The sequence below is a fragment of the Elaeis guineensis genome, chromosome 2, assembly GCF_000442705.2.
Source record: "Elaeis guineensis isolate ETL-2024a chromosome 2, EG11, whole genome shotgun sequence".
NCBI lineage: Eukaryota > Viridiplantae > Streptophyta > Magnoliopsida > Arecales > Arecaceae > Elaeis > Elaeis guineensis.
In genome coordinates, this window is record NC_025994.2 from 128,242,777 (window position 1) to 128,261,970 (window position 19,194).

Consider the following 19,194-nt stretch of genomic DNA (forward strand, 5'->3'; position numbering starts at 1 on the left):
GCTTCAATGGAAAGCCAGTAACAAATTTGTATCCGCAGCTACCTAATGGAATGGCCACTGGAGCTTCTCCAACCCTCAGCCTTCCAAGGCAATAAACAATAACATCTTCGTTGCTGGGGAGCTCCCCCTGCCGGGACACTAATTTGATGCTAAAAATTTAGATGGTTGAGTACATTTATCAAATACTGGAGTAGGATTTGTCATAAGCGATCTCAGCGACTGGATTTTAGCAGCAAGCACCATCCTCTTATATATCCACAACCTCCATGAGTATTCCATAGCTTACTATGCTGCTCGTGAAGGAGTGTGGTTTGCCACGACATCGCTCTTAGAATATCTGGACAGAGGGAGACTCCGCAATGGTGTTCTCTTGGATTCAAGGAATAGGATCTTCTCATCATCTCTTCCTCTCAGCTGACTTGCGGCAAATGGTATTCCTTCAACTACTTTCGACAATCACATATCGTTCACCATGGAAACAAAGCAAGCAGTGGATTATATAGTCAACTTTGCAACTACTCTCTCTGAACAGGTTCTGTTTTCTTCAGATCTCCCTCAACCATCTCTTTTGCTGAGGTCTAGCTGCCCGTTCTTCAGATGTAGATAGGGGGTCCCCCCTCCCCAGTCCCCAAACAATTACCAACTGTTGCGGCCAATCCCCTCGTCGCCGGGTCACTGGGAACGAGCGCCTGCAAAAGAAGTCCGTACTGACCGGAGGTGACTCCGACGGGGACCCTTCGACGGTCAAGTCAGAGAGGAGACTAGGCAACAGTAGAAAAGAATCAAGGAGCTCAGCGAGAGAGAGGGAAAGAGGGAGAGTAAGCCCAAGGGTTTCGAAGGGACCTCCTCCAGCACTGTTGCCTTCCCCATTTTATAGTAGAGCGCAGCATGGCGCCATCATTAATGGCGCAGACAATGGGAGGAGTTGTCAAATCGTCGGAGGTTGTTAGAGTCGCCGTGGACTGTCAAGTTGCGGTGGGCTTGTCACATTGCTGGGGTTAATCTATGTCCTTGGCAGGACAATATCCCAGGGCGGCTACGCCGCATGCCTTTGTCAGGACAGCGGGCCTCAGTAGTCGTACGGCGTTTGAGGAAGCCGACCGACCATACGTCGGCATTTGGTTATGGGATGTCGGGTGAAGACCCAGGGACACCGTCGACCGGTTTAATGCCTCGCTGAAGTCGGACATCGGCTGCTGCCCCCGACAGTGAGTCGGTGATTTGGGCTCCACCGCTCGGCTGGTTGGGAACAGAATGAGTCTGCCCGGTCGACACTCCTTCAGTCGGATAATGTCGGCAGCTTACTATCGACAGTCGTCGATTAGTGCGGTCGGTAGAGTCGGGCGTCGGTCGGAGTCATCCGTCGATCGTCGGTCAGACCGGTCCGAGGGTAAGTCAGCATATGGGGGTCAGTCGGTATATCCCAACAGTTGCCCCCCTCCACTCCTGAGTCCGATGTCGTGTTGGCTCGCGTGAACACGTGGGCGACGGCTTCAGGCGAAAGGAGTGGTTTTCCGTCATATCTTGCCCCGACTCTGACGATCGCATCAACGAACGATCCGATGTCGGTCGTCTCGACAGTAGGTCGAGCATGCATGTCGGGTCGGAGGTCGGCCAACCTCCGAACGTTGCTCATCGACACGATCATTCCGCAGAGTCTGATAGTCGAGTAGCATCCGACGTATCCGATAGTCGAGTAACGTCTGACGTATTCGGATAAGATAACGATGGCAAGTCGAATATCCATTGTCCGACCCCTGGGTCGGGCATGCACGTCGAGACGTATGATAAATGGTGGCAAGTCGAATTTTCTTTGATCGGTTGAGATTGGGTCGGTATGTCGCAAGTCGAATATCCGTTGACGTAGCATGTCGAGTCGTATGATAGACGGTGGGAAGCCGAATATCCTTCGACCGGTCGTGATCGGGTCGGTATATCGCAAGTCGAATATCCGTTGACGTAGCATGTCGAGTCGTATGATAGACGGTGGCAAGCCGAATATCCTTCGACCGATCGTGATCGGGTCGATATATCGTAAGTCGAATATCCGTTGACATAGCATGTCGAGTCGTATGATAGACGGTGGCAAGCCGAATATCCTTCGATCGATCGTGATCGGGTCGGTATGTCGCAAGTCGAATACCCGTTGCCCAGACCTTGGTCGGGCGGGTATGTCGCGGTTGTCTTAGCATTTTGCCCTTTCTTAGTCGAAGCTAAGTTGGCAAGTTAGCCAGCCGCATTGGTCGAAGCCCTTTGCCTTCAGAGGCGGGGGCCGTCGGTTCGGCGATCTGTGATCGAGCCGTTGATTCAACGATCGACGATCGAGCCGTGTTGGTCGGGGCCTTTTGCCTTCAGAGGTCAAGGCCGTCGGTTCAACGATCGATGATCGAGCCGTTGATTCGACGATCGGCGATCAAGCCGTGTTGGTCGGGGCCTTTTGCCTTCAAAGACCGAGGCCGTCGGTTCGGCAATCGGTGATCGAGCCATTGATTCGACGATCGACGATCGAGCCGTGTTGGTTAGGGCCTTTTTCCTTCAGAGGCCGAGGCCGTCGGTTCAGCGATCGGTGATCAAGTCGTTGATTTGGCGATCGACGATCGAGCCGTATTGGTCGGGGTCTTTTGCCTTCAGAGGTCGAGGCCGTCGGTTCGGCGATCGGTGATCGAGCCATTGATTCGGTGATCGACGATCGAGCCATGTTGGTCGGGGCCTTTTGCCTTCAGAGGCCAAGACCGTCGGTTCGGCGATCGGTGATCGAGCAGTTGATTCGACGATCGATGATCGAGCCATGTTGGTCGGGGCCTTTTGCCTTCAAAGGTCGAGGCCGTTGGTTGTGTTGGTCGGGGCCTTTTGCCTTCAGAGGCCCAAGCCGTCGGTTCGACGATCGGTAATCGAGCCGTTGATTCAGCGATCGACGATCGAGCCGTGTTGGTCGGAGCCTTTTGCCTTCAGAGGTCGAGGCCGTCGGTTCGGCGATCGATGATCGAGCCGTTGATTCGACGATCGACGATCGAGCCGTGTTGGTCGAGGCCTTTTGCCTTCAGAGGCCGAGGCCGTCGGTTCGGCGATCGATGATCGAGCCGTTGATTCGGCGAACGGCGATCAAGCCGTGTTGGTTGGGGCCTTTTGCCTTCAGAGGTCGAGGCCGTCGTAGATTCTCCGCTCCTTCGATCTCTATCAGGATCTGCGCATGAAGAGCGGAGAGAGGGGTGTAGGAATCATACCTGCGATGCGTCGGTCTCAAACTCCATTGTCGGGACGAGACCCGTCTATCGGTGGGGCCCGTTGGGTTCAGCAGGAGCCCAATTTTTCTTTCACTTCTCCTTCTGACCCGTGCCCTCGGTCAAGCGCCGGTAGAAAGCTCCTTCGTCCGCACGCATGTATTTGCACGCGCGCTTCAGCAATTCGGCATACATCCGAGGGAGGATCTTATCCAAGGAATAGGTAAACCGAGACCCCCTTAGTCCCCTCTTCATGGCCGAGATAGCCACGTCTTCGTTGAGGTCCCGGACCTCAAATGTGGCCGCGTTGAACCGGGCCACAAAGTGTCGGAGCGTCTCGTTTTCTCCCTGCTTGAGGGAAAAAAGGCTGTCCGAGGTTCGTGGGGGCTTCCGGCTAGTGCTGAAATGGGCCACGAAAGCGTGTTCGAGCTGATCGAAGGAGTGGACGCTTCTTGAGCGGAGGCTGGAGTACCAGGCCCTGGCGGCCTTGCGAAGTGTGGCGGGGAAGCCGATGCAGAGAAAGGCATCGGTTGCCCCTTGGATCATCATGAGAGCCTTGTATCTCTCCAGATGGTCAATTGGGTCGGTGGAGCCGTCGTAAGGCTCCACGTGAGGCATCTTGAACCGACTAGGGATCGGTTCATCGAGGATGAATCGGGAGATTTCTGGCCATCCGCCTACAGCTGGGCAAGCCGACGGTCAATTTCTTCGAACCTGCGTTCGTAGTCGTCAACCCGTCGGTGCTGAGACCCCGGGGGTGGAGTCTCCCGACGAATTCGAGAGGGAGGCGGACGGTGTTCGCGGTCGCTTCTCCTTCCTTGCTCGTTCTAGTTGGGAAGGAGAAGGTCGTCGGGACCGGTGGGCGTCACGTTGTGGCCGCCTCCCCCCTTCTCGATGGGAGTGGTGAGACGGCTGCTCTTGAGGAGGAGATGAAAGTGGATGCAGGCGTCGGCGGCTGCTTCTGGACGGCATGGGATGCACCGCCGGTTGTTCCGCCGGCGGTCGCGGCAACTGAGTCGGTCGCTGCTGGAGATTTTTGACCGCATCCGTCAGGACGGCCATTTTCCGCACGATCGCCGCGATCTGCGCCTCCGTGGTTACCGTCGGGTGTGGAGAGCTGGGCTCCGCCATGGAGGGTGAAGGAGAGGGCTCTTCTCGATGGAAAGAGCGCCTCGCCGACCCGGTAGCTCTCGATCGCTGAGCTCTGATTTTCGTCATCTCGAGAGGTCTCTTCAAGCTTCTGTGGAGCTCGTTGTCTTACCTCTATCGAGCCCCTACCTGGCGCGCCAAACCTGTTGCGGCCAATCCCCTCGTCGCCTGATCATCGGGAACGAGCGCCTGCAAAAGAAGTCCGCACTGACCGGAGGTGACTCCGACGGGGACCCTCCGACGGTCAAGTCAGAGAGGAGACTAGGCAACAGTAGAAAAGAATCAAGGAGCTCAACGAGAGAGAGGGAGAGAGGGAGAGTAAGCCCAAGGGTTTCGAAGGGACCTCCTCCAGCACTGTTGCCTTCTCCGTTTATAGTAGAGCGCGGCATGGCGCCGTCATTAATGGCGCAGACAATGGAAGGAGTTGTCAAATCGTCGGAGGCTGTCAGAATCACCGCGGACTGTCAAGTCACTGTTGGCTTGTCACATCGCTGGGGTTAATCTATGTCCTTGACAGGACAATATCCCAGGGCGGCTACGCTGCATGCCTTTATCAGGACGGCGAGCCTCAGTAGTCGTACGGCGTTTGAGGAAGCCGACCGACTATACGTCGGCATTTGGTTGTGGGATGTTGAGTGAAGACCCAGGGACCCCGTTGGCCGGTTTAATGCCTCGCTGAGGTCGGACATCGGCTGCCACCCCCGACAGTGAGTCGGTGATTTGGGCTCCACCGCTCTACTGGTTGGGAACAGAATGAGTCTGCCTGGCCGACACTCCTTCAGTCGGATAATGTCGGCAGCTTACTATCGACAGTCATCGATCAGTGCGGTCGGTAGAGTCAGGCGTCGATCGGAGTCATCCGTCGGTCGTCGGTCAGATCGGTCCGAGAGTAAGTCGGTGTATGGAGGTCAGTTGGTATACCCAACACCAACAAAAAAGAAAAAAATTTCCATGTGGTGTAAAGTTTAAATCGCATCTTTGTGAATTTGTGTGAAATGACATTTGATCCATGTCAAACAAGTTGTTAAAACTTCCTGACTCATGGCTCCAAACAGGGGCTGCCACAATCTCTTTTTTTTTTCGATGGTAATGGAGGCAGCAAAAATCATCAAATTTATTTAAGCATTAGAAAATCACAAGAGTAAAAAGGACTGTAGGTTTGAAGCGAATTTCAACTGACAGAAAGGTCAAGGAACAGAAAACAGAAAGACGATACAGAGAACTACAATAGAACACCAATAAAGGAATAACAATATTATTTTACCTTTCCACCGTTCAAATAATTAGAATTCTGTTCTTTAGAAAAACGACGCGAATCACAGTACAAATTGTTTGCTCTCCTTTTTGTCCTTGAAATTTGTTGCGGCCAATCACCTCGTCGCCCGATCGTCGGGAAGCGTGCACCTGCAAAAGGAAGTCCGCACTGACCGGAGGCGGCTCCGACGGGGACCCTCCGACGGTCAAGTCAGAGAGGTGACTGGACAACAGTGAAATGCAGACAGAGAGCTCTGAGAAAGAGAGAGGAAGAGAGAGAGAGGAGCGAGCCTGCGTATGTGGGAGAGACGGGCGGATCGACCCTTTGCACTGTTGCCTTCCCCGGTATATATAGTGGAGCACGGTATGGCGCCGTCATTAATGGCGCAGACAAGCGAGGAACTGTCAACTCACTGTAGACTGTCAGAGCCACCGTGAAAATGTCATGTCGCCGTGTAGCCGTCTAATCACCAGGGTTGACCTGGCTCTCGGCGGACAATGCCCCTAGGTAACTGTGCCGCATGTCCGTGTCAGAGCTGACAACGTCCGGCGGCCGTACGGTGGTTGGTGGAGTCGGCCGACCCAAGGTCGGTGGCCAGCAGAGTGGCGTCGGACTCCTCCGTCGGTCAGCGAGCTTCGTGTGGGTCGGCTACCGGACCTCTGGGTTTAGTCGGTCGGGAATGGACCGTGGAATGGCCGCAGTTAGCCGCTGATGGCGTCCGTCGGCCTGTCGCCCGACCTACGATCGGCTAGTCAGAGTCGTCCGTCGGGCCGTTGGTTAGTCGGTCGGGCTGCCAGCCGGTCGGGTCCTCCGGTAGTCGGTCGGTCGGTCGGGCCGCCAGCCGGTCGGGCCCTCCGATAGTCGGTCGGTCGGTCGGGCCGCCAGCCGGTCGGGCCCTCCGATGGTCGGGCGGTCGGTGGGTATCCCCCAACAGTTGCCCCCCTCCACTCCTAGGTCGGGTGGAGAGCTGGCCGATGCCTTCATTCGGGTAGCAAGACCGGACGACTGGAAGTGGATTTGTCGCATATGCAGATCCGACCGTACCGCCGGCTGATCCGTTGTCAGACACCTCACGAATCCCAAGGGATCCGAACGTCTAGTCGATGCCAGAAGTCGCGTCGGCGTCCGGTGTCAGACGCCGCGTCTTGTCGTCGTCAGTCGTCACGTCGGTGTCAGAAGATCGGGTGCCGGACGATACGGCGTCAGTCGATCGGATATTCGGCGCCGATCGCGGGTGAGGCGTCCCATCGGGAACGCGAACCGACGCGGGCGGCCGACTGCGGAGCCAACCCTCGCGCGCCGCGTGTCATGGTGGTTGGCCGGCGTCCGCTCCGGCATTTAATGAGGGCGGTGCGGGCGTCTCGGGACGAAGCGCGCCGAATCCTCAGCCAACCGGCGGGCGCCACGCGTCGCGCATCTGGAGGTCTTTGGTCGGCGCGGGAGCATCTCGGCCGTCGGTCGGCCCTATATATATAGGACCTCCCGGACCCTGACCCACATTTGCCATTTGCTGGGGGAAACTCTGTCCGGGCGATTTCTCGGTCGTCGCGGGCAGAGCTCTTCTCTACTTCCGGAGGGTCCATCGGGTTCGTGGTCCTCCTCCCCCTTCTTCCTTCCTTTCTTCTCTTTCTCCTCTTTCGGTCCCTGCACAATGACCAGGAAACCGACTCAGGGAGCTCGGTCGGGGAACCCGACCGACGACACCCGATCGGCTCCGGAAGATGAGGCCTCCTCGCTTTCGGGGCCGAACGTCGATCAGCTTCGGGAGCACTATCGCATCCCGGAGCAGTTTCGGCTCTCTGCTCCAGGGGCCGGCGGTCGGGTCAACAACCCTCCGCCTGGCGACCTGGCGCTGTATGTCGAAGACCTTCGCGCGGGTCTTCGGCTCCCGATTCCGGAGTTCGTCCGGAATCTGCTTGATTACTACGGACTCTGTCCGGCGCAACTGGCGCCGAACTCTGTCCGGCTAATCATTTCTTTCGCGCTGTTGTGTCAGCTCTTGCCGACCGACCCCCGCGTTTCCCTCTTCCGGGCCTTCTTTGTGCTCCGACCCCACCCTAAAGCCCGAGGGTGGTGGCTCTTCAACCCCCGGAAGGGTCTTGCCTTCATAACCGGTCGTCCATTCATGGATGGAAGAACCAGTTTTTCTTTGTTTCCTCTTCCTCCTCTTGGGGCTTTCCTTCTCGCTGGGGTGTACCCCGAACTGAGGCCAACGACAACAGTCGGGTCGACGTGGACGACCGGGAGGACTTCCACCGACTCAAAGACATGTCGGTCCCGAAGCAGAGGGAGCTTGTTACCGAGCAAGCTCTCTATGATGCCGGCCTGAGTCTGGTCCCCCGAATAGGTATCGCCCGATCCCCCAGCTTTTCTTTTTGTTCGGCTTTAGGGTAGTTCTGGTCCGGCCTTTGACATTGGTAGGTTTTGCAGGGGCACCGCCGAGGATGAGGCCGACCGATGCCGAGATTCGTCAGTTTGCCGCCGCGAGGAAGAGGCCAGCGTCGGGGGCTGGCCCTTCGCGCCCTTCCAAGAGACCAGCCCCAGTCCCGCCGACCGTGGAAGCGTCGGCGACCGAGGGGTCGGAGCCGATCATAGCCCTCGCGGCTCCGACTGTCCGAGTCGAGGAGAGGCCGACCGAGGAAGTGGCCGAAGGAGTGTCGGCGGTTTCGCCGCCGCGGGTGGAGCCGGATGTCGTTCGGAAAGCCGAACATCGTCCGGAGGCGTCCGCTGGCGCAACGGGGGGCGCCGGGTCGAACTCCAGCGTCCCATCGCTGCCAGCCCCATCGGTCGGGGCAGCTGATCGGGGGAAAGCCCCGATGGAGCCCTCGGAGGAGGAGAGATCAATGCCCCCCAGCGCATACTACCCTGAGGGTGCGTCGGCCTTGGCCGACCACAACCTTGCGAGGAGGTTGTGCCAGGGGATCCTCCTCCCTACCGACGTTCAGTCGTTGCGGTCTCGACAGGTGACCGAGATGCTGTCGCGGTTCTACCCGACAATGGTGGAGGTAAGCTTCGCGTCACCTTTTTCCTTAGAAGATTTTTTCTTGCCACATAATTCTGACAAAGCTTTTTTCCGTCGGCAGCTGATCTTCACCATGTCCGAGTTGGAGGCCGGATACCGAAGGTTCGGCGACGTTCGGGCAGCCTTTAAGGAAAGGTCGGCGGCGGCCGAGGCCGAAAGAGTGAGGCTGGTCGACCAACTGCAGGAGTCGGTCGACCGGGAGGCCAAGTTGACGGACGAGGTCTCCCGGCTTATGGCCGAACTGAAGTCGGCCAAGAAGGAGGCCAAGCACAAAGGTCGGGTCGTGCGTCGTCTTCGACGCGAACGGGACGGTGCCACCTCCGAACTCCAAGGGGAACGCGAGCAACTTCGGGCCAGCCTGGGGAAGCTCGCGGAAGCCGAAGAGGATTTGTCCATCGCCCAGATCGACGCCGAAATTGCTAGGGCCGAGGCGGAGTTGGCGAGGGAGGAGCTGGCCCATACTGAGGATGAGGCACGGTCGGCGAGGGAGTCGGCCGATCGTGCGGTTGAGGACTTCCGGGCCTCCGACCGGTACAAGGAGGAGATGCTCGAGTCGGGCTTCGCCTCCTACCGGGTCAGGTTCGAGGACGGTCGGGATGCCGTCCATGCCTTGTACCCGGAGGTGGACGTCAGCCGAGTCGTCCTGCTACTCACCGAAGAGGAGGGAACCGAAGAGGAGGCCGACCATCTGTCGGGAGGCGTCATCCCAGCGGAGGAAGCCGTCCCGGAGCAGGAGCCGACCGAAGGTCCCTTGCCGACTGAAGGACATCCTTCTGCCGTTGACCCAGCGCCGCTCACGGTCGAGACGCCGATCCTTCCCGATCCTCCGTCGGTCGAAGAGATTAACCAGGACGAATGATCGGTCCAGCCGACCGTCTTCCTTTTGTTTCTTCTTGAAAATACATGTAATCGGGCTTCGGCCCGACTTTGTAATTTCCTTTGATCAATGAATGAAATTGTCTTTTCTTGTGTCTTTTGTTTGAAATGTCTCTTATTGCTGTAATGTCGAACCCTAGTTACCAACTTAGAGAAGTCGCCAACTCGGGTAAGTCGGTAGGACTTAACCGGCTTGCACAGCTCCGAAGTAACTTGTGTCCCGACTTTAGGTCGGCTTCCAATAATTGTAGTCGCCGTTCGGGCGCCTCTATTAAGTCGGGAGCCGACCGAACCTGGTAAAGGTTCGGCAGCCGGACCTCCGTAGATGCACTTAGTCAATCATCGTCCGGCGCAGTGTCGGGGGCACGATAGTAAGTCGGGTCCCCATGCTCTTGCGTCGGGTTTCATGTCCTTTGACAGACGGTGGCAAGCCGAGTGTCGTTCAGCCGGCCGTAGGTCGGTCGGCGAGTAGTGGGTGCGACTAAGGTCGCGTCATATGATAGACGGTGGTAAGCCGAATATCCCTCGACCGGCCGTAGCCTGGTCGGAAGTCGCGGCAATAGCCGCGTGGGCTTTTAACCTTTCTTCGATCGGGGCCCGATCGGCCAGTCGGCCGATGGATTCTGCCCAAAAATTCGATCGTAGAAGGAGTATGAACTCCCGTCATCGTGGATGCATCGGTCCGTGTAAGGGGCCGATGTGTCGTCGGTGCCAGGTCCGCGTCGATGCGTCGGGGCTGAGCGCCGATCAGTAGTCGAAGAGTTAGAACTCCGATTTTTCAAACTGAACTTGTATTCCGACGATTGAATTACAGAATTCACGGGTAATACAGCTTCAAGTTGTCGGCGTTCCAAGTCCGAGGAATGGTTTTTCCCTCGAGGGTCTCCAGCCGGTAGGCCCTCAGCCCGAAGGTGTCAGCAACCTTGTAGGGTCCTTCCCAGTTGGGAGTCAGCTTCCCCTGGTCCAAGGGCTTCGACACTTCTGCCTTCCTCAAGACTAGGTCGCCAGGCTTAAAGAGCTTTGGTCTGACCTTGGCGTTGTAATACCGGGCGACCCTCTGTCGGTATGAGGCCATTCGGATTTGAGCCTCATCTCGCAGTTCGGGAAGAAGGTCTAGGTCAGCCCTCCGGCTTTCGGAGTTGTCCGGCTCGCGGTACTGCTCGACCCTTGAAGATGGCAGGCCAATCTCGAGCGGGATCATGGCTTCCGTCCCGTAGGCCAAACTGAACGGCGACTCTCCGGTTGGGACGCGGGGGGTCGTTCGGTAAGCCCACAGGATGGAGCCCAGCTCGTCGACCCAGAGGCCTTTGGCTTCGTTCAGTCGGGTCTTGAGTCCATGGAGCAGGGTTCGGTTCGTCACCTCAACCTCGCCGTTGGATTGTGGGTGCCCGACTGAAGTTAGTCGATGACGGATGTGAAACCTGGCGCAGAAGTCCTTGAAGTCTTGGTTGTCGAATTGCCGTCCGTTGTCGGTGATGATGGTGTGCGGCAATCCGAACCTGAAGATGATGGACTTTTGGACGAAGTCCTCCATCTTCCGCTCGGTGATCTGCGCCAAGGGCTCGGCCTCGACCCACTTCGTGAAGTAGTCAATGGCGACAACGATGAACTTCCTTTGGCCCGACGCCGGTGGGAAGGGGCTGAGAATATCGACTCCCCACTGAGCGAAGGGCCATGGAGCGACAATGGGAGTGATTTGGCTGGCCGGTTGGTGCTGAATATTGGCATACTTCTGGCATGGCTCGCACCTTCGGACCAACTCTGCCGCATCCTTCCTCATGGTCGGCCAGTAGTAGCCCTGTCGTAAGACCTTGAAGGCTAAGGACTTGCCCCCCAAGTGATTCCCACAAATTCCTTCGTGAACCTCTCGGAGGGCGTAGTCAGCGTCGGTCGGTCCCAAGCACCTGAGCAGAGGGAGGGAGAATGACCTCTTATAGAGTCGGCCGTCCATGATCACATATTGCGACGCCGACCATCGGAGTCGCTTGGCCTCCGCGGGATCTTCGGGACTGGTCCCGTCGGACAGGTACCGGACGATCGGGTCCATCCAACTTGGTTCAGACGTTAGCTGCTGTACTTCTTCGACCCGATCGATGCTCGGCTATTGGAGGTTTTCGACAAACGTCCGACCCAAAGAATCATAGGCCGACGTTGCCAATCTAGAGAGAGCATCGGCACGGGCGTTCTCCATCCTGGGGATGTGGGAGATCTCGAAATGCTCGAGGCGGGCCACGAGATCCTTTACCTTCTGAAGATACTTGATCATGGTCGGATCTCGCGCCTCGAAGTCGCCCTTGACCTGCCCCACGATCAGCTGAGAGTCGGAGAATGCCCGGAGGCTGTCGACGCCCAGTTCCTTCGCCATCCTCAAGCCCGCGAGGAGTGCCTCGTATTCGGCTTGATTGTTGGAGGCCTTGAAGTCGAACCGAAGGGCGTATTCGGTGACAACCCCATCCGAGTTCGTGAGCAGGAGCCCGGCCCCGCTCCCCTGAGCGTTGGAGGCTCCGTCGATGTGAAGTACCCAGGTGGAGATCGGGTCTGGCTCAGAGACCGAATCTCGTCCCGGGCCTTCAGCTCCCGACCTTCGGTCGGTCGTCGGGCATTCAGCGATGAAGTCGGCCAAGACCTGAGCCTTCAAGGCAGGCCTCGATCGGTACTGAATGTCGAACTCGCTAAGCTTCATTGCCCACTTAGCGAGTCGTCCGGATGTGTCGGGTCGGCGCAGTACGGCCCTCAGGGGCTGGTTGGTGAGTACCACGATGGCGTGGGCCTGGAAGTATGGTCGGAGCCGCTGCGCGGAGACGGTCAGGGCGAAAACCATCTTTTCCGTCTCCGAGTATCTGGCTTCGGCACCGTGGAGCACTTTGCTGGTGTAGTAGATGGGCTGATGGGTTCGGCACTCGTTTTCCCGAACGAGCACCGAACTGATCGTCTCAGAAGATGTGGCCAAGTAGAGATACAAGGTCTCCCCGACCTGCGGCTTTACGAGCAGCGGCGGGGAAGCCAGGTACCTTTTCAGGTCTTCAAAGGCCTGTTCGCATTCATCCGACCAAGAGTAACCGTTCGCCTGGCGCAGGGTCTTGAAGAACGGGAGGCACCTTTCAGCTGATCGGGAAATGAATCGGCTAAGAGCGACGATTCTTCCGTTCAGTTGTTGGACCTCCTTCTTGGTGTTCGGATGACGCATGTCGAGGATCGCCTTTATCTTCTCAGGGTTGGCCTCGATCCCTCTCTGAGAAACGAGGAATCCGAGGAACTTCCCCGAGGTCACCCCGAAGGCGCATTTGGTCGGGTTGAGCTTCATTCGGTGTCGTCGAAGGGTGCGGAAGGTCTCCTCGAGATCCTGAACATGGTCCGGGATCTGCGTGCTCTTTACCAGCATGTCGTCCACGTATACCTCCATGTTACGCCCGATCTGGTCTTTGAAGACCTTATTGACGAGTCGTTGGTAGGTGGCGCCGGCATTCTTCAATCCAAAGGGCATCACCCGATAACAGTAGAGGCCCTTGGGGTCACGAACGCGGTGTGCTCCTCGTCTTCAGGCGCCATCCGGATCTGATTGTACCCGGCGAAGGCGTCCATGAAGCTGAGCAGCCGAAATCCGGACGTCGCATCCACCAGCTGGTCGATCTTCGGGAGTGGAAAGCTATCCTTCGGGCACGCTCGGTTGAGGTCGGTATAGTCGATGCAGATCCTCCACTTCCCGTTGGCTTTCTTGACCATGACGACATTGGCGAGCCAATCGGGATACGTGGATTCCCGAATGAAGCCTGCTTCGAGCAGCTTGTCCACTTCTTCGTCAATGGCCTTCTGCCTTTCTGGGGTGAAGGACCTTTTCTTCTGCCTCACCGGCTTCATTGTCGGGTCGATGTTGAGTCGGTGAGTAATTGTTTCTGGAGGGATGCCCGACATATCTGCTGCCGACCATGCGAATATGTCGGCGTTGGCCGTCAGCAACTCCGCCAGTCGGTGGCGTTCGGTGTCGGGCAATTGAGACCTGACCCAAACTTTTCTGTCGGGATTTTCCCCTACCGGGATCGCCTCGAGCTGCTCGGCCGGCGAACCCCGCTCTTCCTCCTCCCGTTGATCCAGTTTGTCGATTGTCAGGGGATCCTTTGTCTCGTCGCTTTGGGTGGAGATTTGGAAGCATCGTCGGGCGAGCTGTTGATCTCCGCGCATCTCCCCAACTCCATTTTTGGTCGGGAATCGAACAAGGAGATGGTACGTCGAGACGATCGCCCTGAGGGCGTTCAGTCCGGGTCGCCCGAGTATGGCGTTGTAGGCCGAAGGAACTTGGACGACCGCGAAAATGAGGGAGACTGTGCTTTGCCGTGGTTCGGTACCGACCGTCACGGGCAGGGTGATTTCTCCTTCTGTCGTGACGGTGTCTCCGGCAAAGCCGATCAAGGGCGTGGAGACCCCACTAAGTCGATCAGTCGGTAGTCGCATTCGGGAGAAGGTCGAGTAAAATAAAACATTTGTCGAACTTCCATTATCAACAAAAATTCGTTTTACATCATAATTGGCTATTGTCGCCGACACAACAACAGCGTCGTCGTGGGGAGTCTGGATGCCCCGAACGTCGTCTTCTGAGAAGGTAATCACGTCGTCCGGGCGCGGCTTTTTCGTCGGCTCCCCCCCTGTAGACGTCCCCGATCCCAGCCGCTTGGAGATCATGTTGATGACTCCAGCCGTCGGCTGGTTAGTCGGCGCCTCTTCAGTCGGCTGGGGGCGTCGATCGGCAGTCGGTCGGGTCGGCGGGCCCTTTCGAAATTTGCCGAGATACCCCCGGCGGATGAGATTTTCGATCTCATCTTTCAACTGGATGCATCGCTCGGTGTCGTGGCCGTGGCTCCGATGGAACCGGCAGTACTTCCGATGGTCGAGGCCCTTTGCCTTCAGAGGCGGAGGCCGTCGCAGGTATTCTTCCCCTTCGATCTCCATCAGGATCTGCGCGCGGGGAGCGGAGAGAGGAGTGTAGGAGTCATACCTGGGACGCACCGGCCTCGGGGTATGTCGGCGAGGTGATTTTTGGATATGTCGGGGTGGAGAAAGCCGACTATTGGCCGGGGGCCTGCTTGGTTCGGCGGGCTCCCGACCCTTTCTTCGCTTCTCCTTCGGACCTCTGGGCTCGACCAAGCGTCGGTCGGACGCTCCTTCGTCCGCGCGCATATACTTGTATGCGCGCTCCAGTAGCTCGGCATATGTTCGGGGGAGGGTCTTGTCCAGAGAATAAGTAAATCGGGACGACCTCAGGCCCCGCTTCATGGCTGAAACTGCCATGTCTTCGTTGAGGTCCCGGACCTCGAGCGTGGCCGCGTTGAATCGCGCCACGAAGTGTCGGAGCGTCTCGTTTTCCCCCTGCTTGAGGGAGAAAAGGCTATCCGACGTTCGCGGCGGCTTTCGGCTGGTGCTGAAATGGGCCACGAACGAGTGCTCGAGCTGCGCGAAGGAATGGATACTGCCCGATCGGAGATCGGAGTACCAAGCCCTGGCAGCCTTGCGAAGTGTGGCGGGGAAGCCGATGCAAAAAAGAGCGTCGGTTGCCCCTTGAATCGTCATGAGAGCTTTATAGCTCTCGAGGTGGTCGACTGGGTCGGCGGAGCCGTCGTATGGCTCCACGTTCGGCATTTTGAACCGACTGGGAATCGGCTCATCGAGGACCAGTCGAGAAAGAGGCTGGGCGGTCTGGAAGTCGACGTCGTTCGAAGACTTCTGGCCGTCCATCTGCAGTTGGGCGAGTCGGCGGTCGATCTCCTCGAACCGTCGCTCGTAGTTGTCCGCTCGTCGATGCTGGGAGACCCCGGGAGTGGAGCCTCCGGAGGATTCTGAAAGAGAGGCCGACGGTGTGCGCGGCCGCTTTTCCTTCCTCGCCCGTTCCAACGGGGAAGGAGAGGGCCGCTGAGACCGTCGGTCGTCGCGCCGTGGTCGCCCCTCCTCCTCTCCGTGGGAGCGCTGTTGGGAGCGCTCGCATGGAGGCGACAGGGGTCGGCGCGGCCGTCGGCGGCTGCTCCTGGAAGGCATAGGTCGGGCCGCCGGTTGTTGCTGGAGGCTTTTGACTGCGTCGGTCAGTACGGTCATCTGCCGTACGATGGCCGCAATCTGGGCCTCCGTGGTCACTGCAGGCGCGGAGAGCTAGGCTCCGCCGCCGGTGGTGGTGGGGAGGCTTCTTCCCACGGGAAGAGCGCCTGGCCGACCCAGTGACTCTCGATCGTTGAGCTCTTGTCTTTGTCATGCTGTTCCCCTACCTGGCGCGCCAATCTGTTGCGGCCAATCGCCTCGTCGCCCGATCGCCGGGAAGCGTGCACCTGCAAAAGGAAGTCCGCACTGACCGGAGGCGGCTCCGGCGGGGACCCTCCGACGGTCAAGTCAGAGAGGTGACTGGGCAACAGTGAAATGCAGACAGAGAGCTCTGAGAAAGAGAGAAGAAGAGAGAGAGAGGAGCGAGCCTGCGTATGTGGGAGAGACGGGCGGATCGACCCTTTGCACTGTTGCCTTCCCCGGTATATATAGTGGAGCACGGTATGGCACCGTCATTAATGGCGCGGACAAGTGAGGAACTGTCAACTCACTGTAGGACTGTCAGAGCCGCCGTGAAAACGTCATGTCGCCGTGTAGCCGTCTAATCACCAGGGTTGACCCGGCTCTCGGCGGGACAATGCCCCTAGGTAACTGTGCCGCATGTCCGTGTCAGAGCTGACAACGTCTGGCGGCCGTACGGTGGTTGGTGGAGTCGGCCGACCCAAGGTCGGTGGCCAGCAGAGTGGCGTCGGACTCCTCCGTCGGTCGGCGAGCTTCGTGTGGGTCGGCTACCGGACCTCTGGGTTTAGTCGGTCGGGAATGGACCTTGGAATGGCCGCAATTAGCCGCTGATGGCGTCCGTCGGCCTGTCGCCCGACCTACGATCGGCTAGTCAGAGTCGTCCGTCGGGCCGTTGGTTAGTCGGTCGGGCTGCCAGCCCGGTCGGGTCCTCCGGTAGTCGGTCGGTCGGTTGGGCCGCCAGCCGGTCGGGCCCTCCGATAGTCGGTCGGTCGGTCGGGCCGCCAGCCGGTCGGGCCCTCCGATGGTCGGCGGTCGGTGGGTATCCCCCTACAAAATTAATTAAGTGAGCATCTGTCTGATAACGCCATTATTGCGGTGTATTATTCACAGTCCCGTTGTAGCAGCTGATAACGATGGCTGTGATTTTATGATGGCCATCGTTTTTTCCCAGCAAAACGCATTTGACGGCTGGACTGGACTGGCTCGTTACTGATGTCTGTTTTCCCTTGTTTTTCGTCACCGGCCACATTGATAGGCCAGTGAACGGACGCTACAGACACAGCACAGAAAAGCATCCCACATGGGTCTGTCGGGATTTAAGCAATTGGCAGGCTCACCGGGGGCCTCATGAGCTGTCTGAGATTGGACGTACTCTTCTCCGCCTAAAGAATTAATCCATCAAGAAAACTCTCTCTGAAAGAAAAGAAATTGTGAATAATAAGAAATCGGAGCAGAGATCCCATCTCGGATCTAAACAGGCTCCATGTGGCGACGCTATCAGCGGTAATGCCCTTTAGTTAAATAAAGACTAAACAAATCGGCCACGACAATTGCGACGGCAGGAAAGGAACAGCGGCTAGCTATATGCTTATTGTTATGTAAACATTATCACCGTACACATATTATTATCTCATGCCCCAGAGGTTAGGTCAGGTATGGATTATTCGGTCGTCTCACACACGCACGACAAATACAAGAATTACAAAGGGAAATCGGAAAAAATGAAAAAGTAAATACGAAGAATGAAGAAGGAAGGAGACCACGTGCTGCGACAGCGACAGCAGAACAAGAATGGTATACTGTTCGTCCCTATTCATCTAATCCATCCGCCGTCTCGTCATGTATCTAGAGAGATATCAAGTAGCTGGAAGCGACCGACAGAAGAGCAACCGCCAGGGAGAAAATGAAGGGGCGCGCCGGTGGAGCGGAGCTAGATCCACCGGACGGCCCAGGTGCCATCGGCGACTGCGGGTTGCCGGAGGACCCGGCTGAGGCAGGCGCTGGGCTGCCGGAGGACCCGGCTGAGGCGGGCACTGGGCTGCCAGAGGGCCCGGCTGAGGCGGGCGCTGGGGCGCCGGAGGGCGTGGGACCGCTGGTCGTCGGGGCGGGCGCGGGCCGGCGGAGACGACGAGGCAACGGTGATGGCCAGCTTCTGGCCGGCGGAGCAGTGGCCGCTGACGCCGCAGATGTAATAATGGTCCCCGGAGGAGGTGATGGTGACGGTGCCGGACCTGTGGACAGGGTGGAGCCGATCTGGTCCTTGGTCGAGCAGGCATCGTAGCTGGACTTTGGCAGTTGGACCACGTTGTGGATCCCCGTTGGGAAATTGAAAACTGCAGATATATACAAACCCGCCGTTATGATCACCATCATCGTCATCAAAAGACACACTTCATCAGTTTGGCCAATCAAAATCAAACATGTAAAATACTGGGTGACTTTGATGGCCCATCCATCATCATCATCGTCATCAATCACACACACACACACAGAGTATGACAGTACTGCCTTATAAAATCCTCTTTCCGTCAATCACCTTGACGGCCGGGGAGGGTGGGAGAGAGCGAAAAAAGTTTTATGCACCGATGGTAGTTTCAGCAGTCGGTAACTATTTTTGATAGTTGAGTTGAGACGAGGAGTACTGCACTTACCAAGGGTGTCGCCCACGACGAAGGTCTGGGAGGACGACCACTTGTCGTAGAAGCTGGCGTTGGGTGGGATGGTCCATCCGGTGCCGCTGCCGCCCACCACGTGCCTCGTGGCCGCTGTGACCACTGAGCCCTCCAGCAAAAGGCTGGCCGCCACCACGGCGACCATCATCCAGGCCCAGTCCGCTCTTTTGCCGCCTCCTGATCCACCCATCCCCTTTCGCTCGTTGGGTTTAGTGTTCTGCAGGTCGCCCCTCCAACCCCACCTTCTCCTTCAAATCCGCGTGCTCGCTTTCCTGCAGATCTGCGTTGCTAGGTGCTCTCAGATTATGTATGTAAGCGATGGGTGGTGTGCGGGAGTGCTATTTCTAACAGAAAGATGAGCCGATAGGATGAGGTTCTCGATCTATGCCTACCAGGCTATTTATATTTCCAAAACGGGGTGGGGTTTGCCTTTTCGTAGGTGGGAGGAAGGTTTAGGCGATGGGTTAAAACTGGCTGTGTGAACCGAGGCGTAAAATGTCCACGCGGCTAGTTGTTGCTGACCAGAACCTAACCTAACCTGCCGCATCTCACCGACGGGACGCGTTCGTCCTCGGGGCATGGCCTTGGCTGGTGGGTGTGACTGCCACCACCCACAATGTTTCTTTTTCTCGCGGCTAGCTGGTGATGCATGCTGCGCCGCGTGTGGAAGCAAACGCCGCAGCTGGCCTCTACTTTTTGTCCACTAGCTCACGACCCGGCTCGCTCGTGGTCTCTGTATCCGGTCCACCTAATACTTTCGGGCGCGGATCCTGCAGTGCACCACAGCATATGGTGCCGTGCAAATGTACGGCCATGGTTTGTTGGCCGTCCATCGTGAGATGGATGGCCAACGGGATTGCAGTGCGTACAGCGGTGCGTTGCACGCACCAGAGCACGCGATTTCAATAATTTCTCTTGTCGGGGCCCGTCTTGCCTACAACATGGCATGTACGCGGC

At 57.6% G+C, this 19,194-nt stretch overlaps 1 pseudogene; it reads right to left on the reverse strand.

Moving 5' to 3' along the window:
- Window positions 1–17,220: 17,220 nt before the first annotated feature.
- Window positions 17,221–18,541, reverse strand: LOC140855188 (chemocyanin-like; annotated as a pseudogene).
- Between the last annotated feature and the right edge of the window lie 653 nt (window positions 18,542–19,194).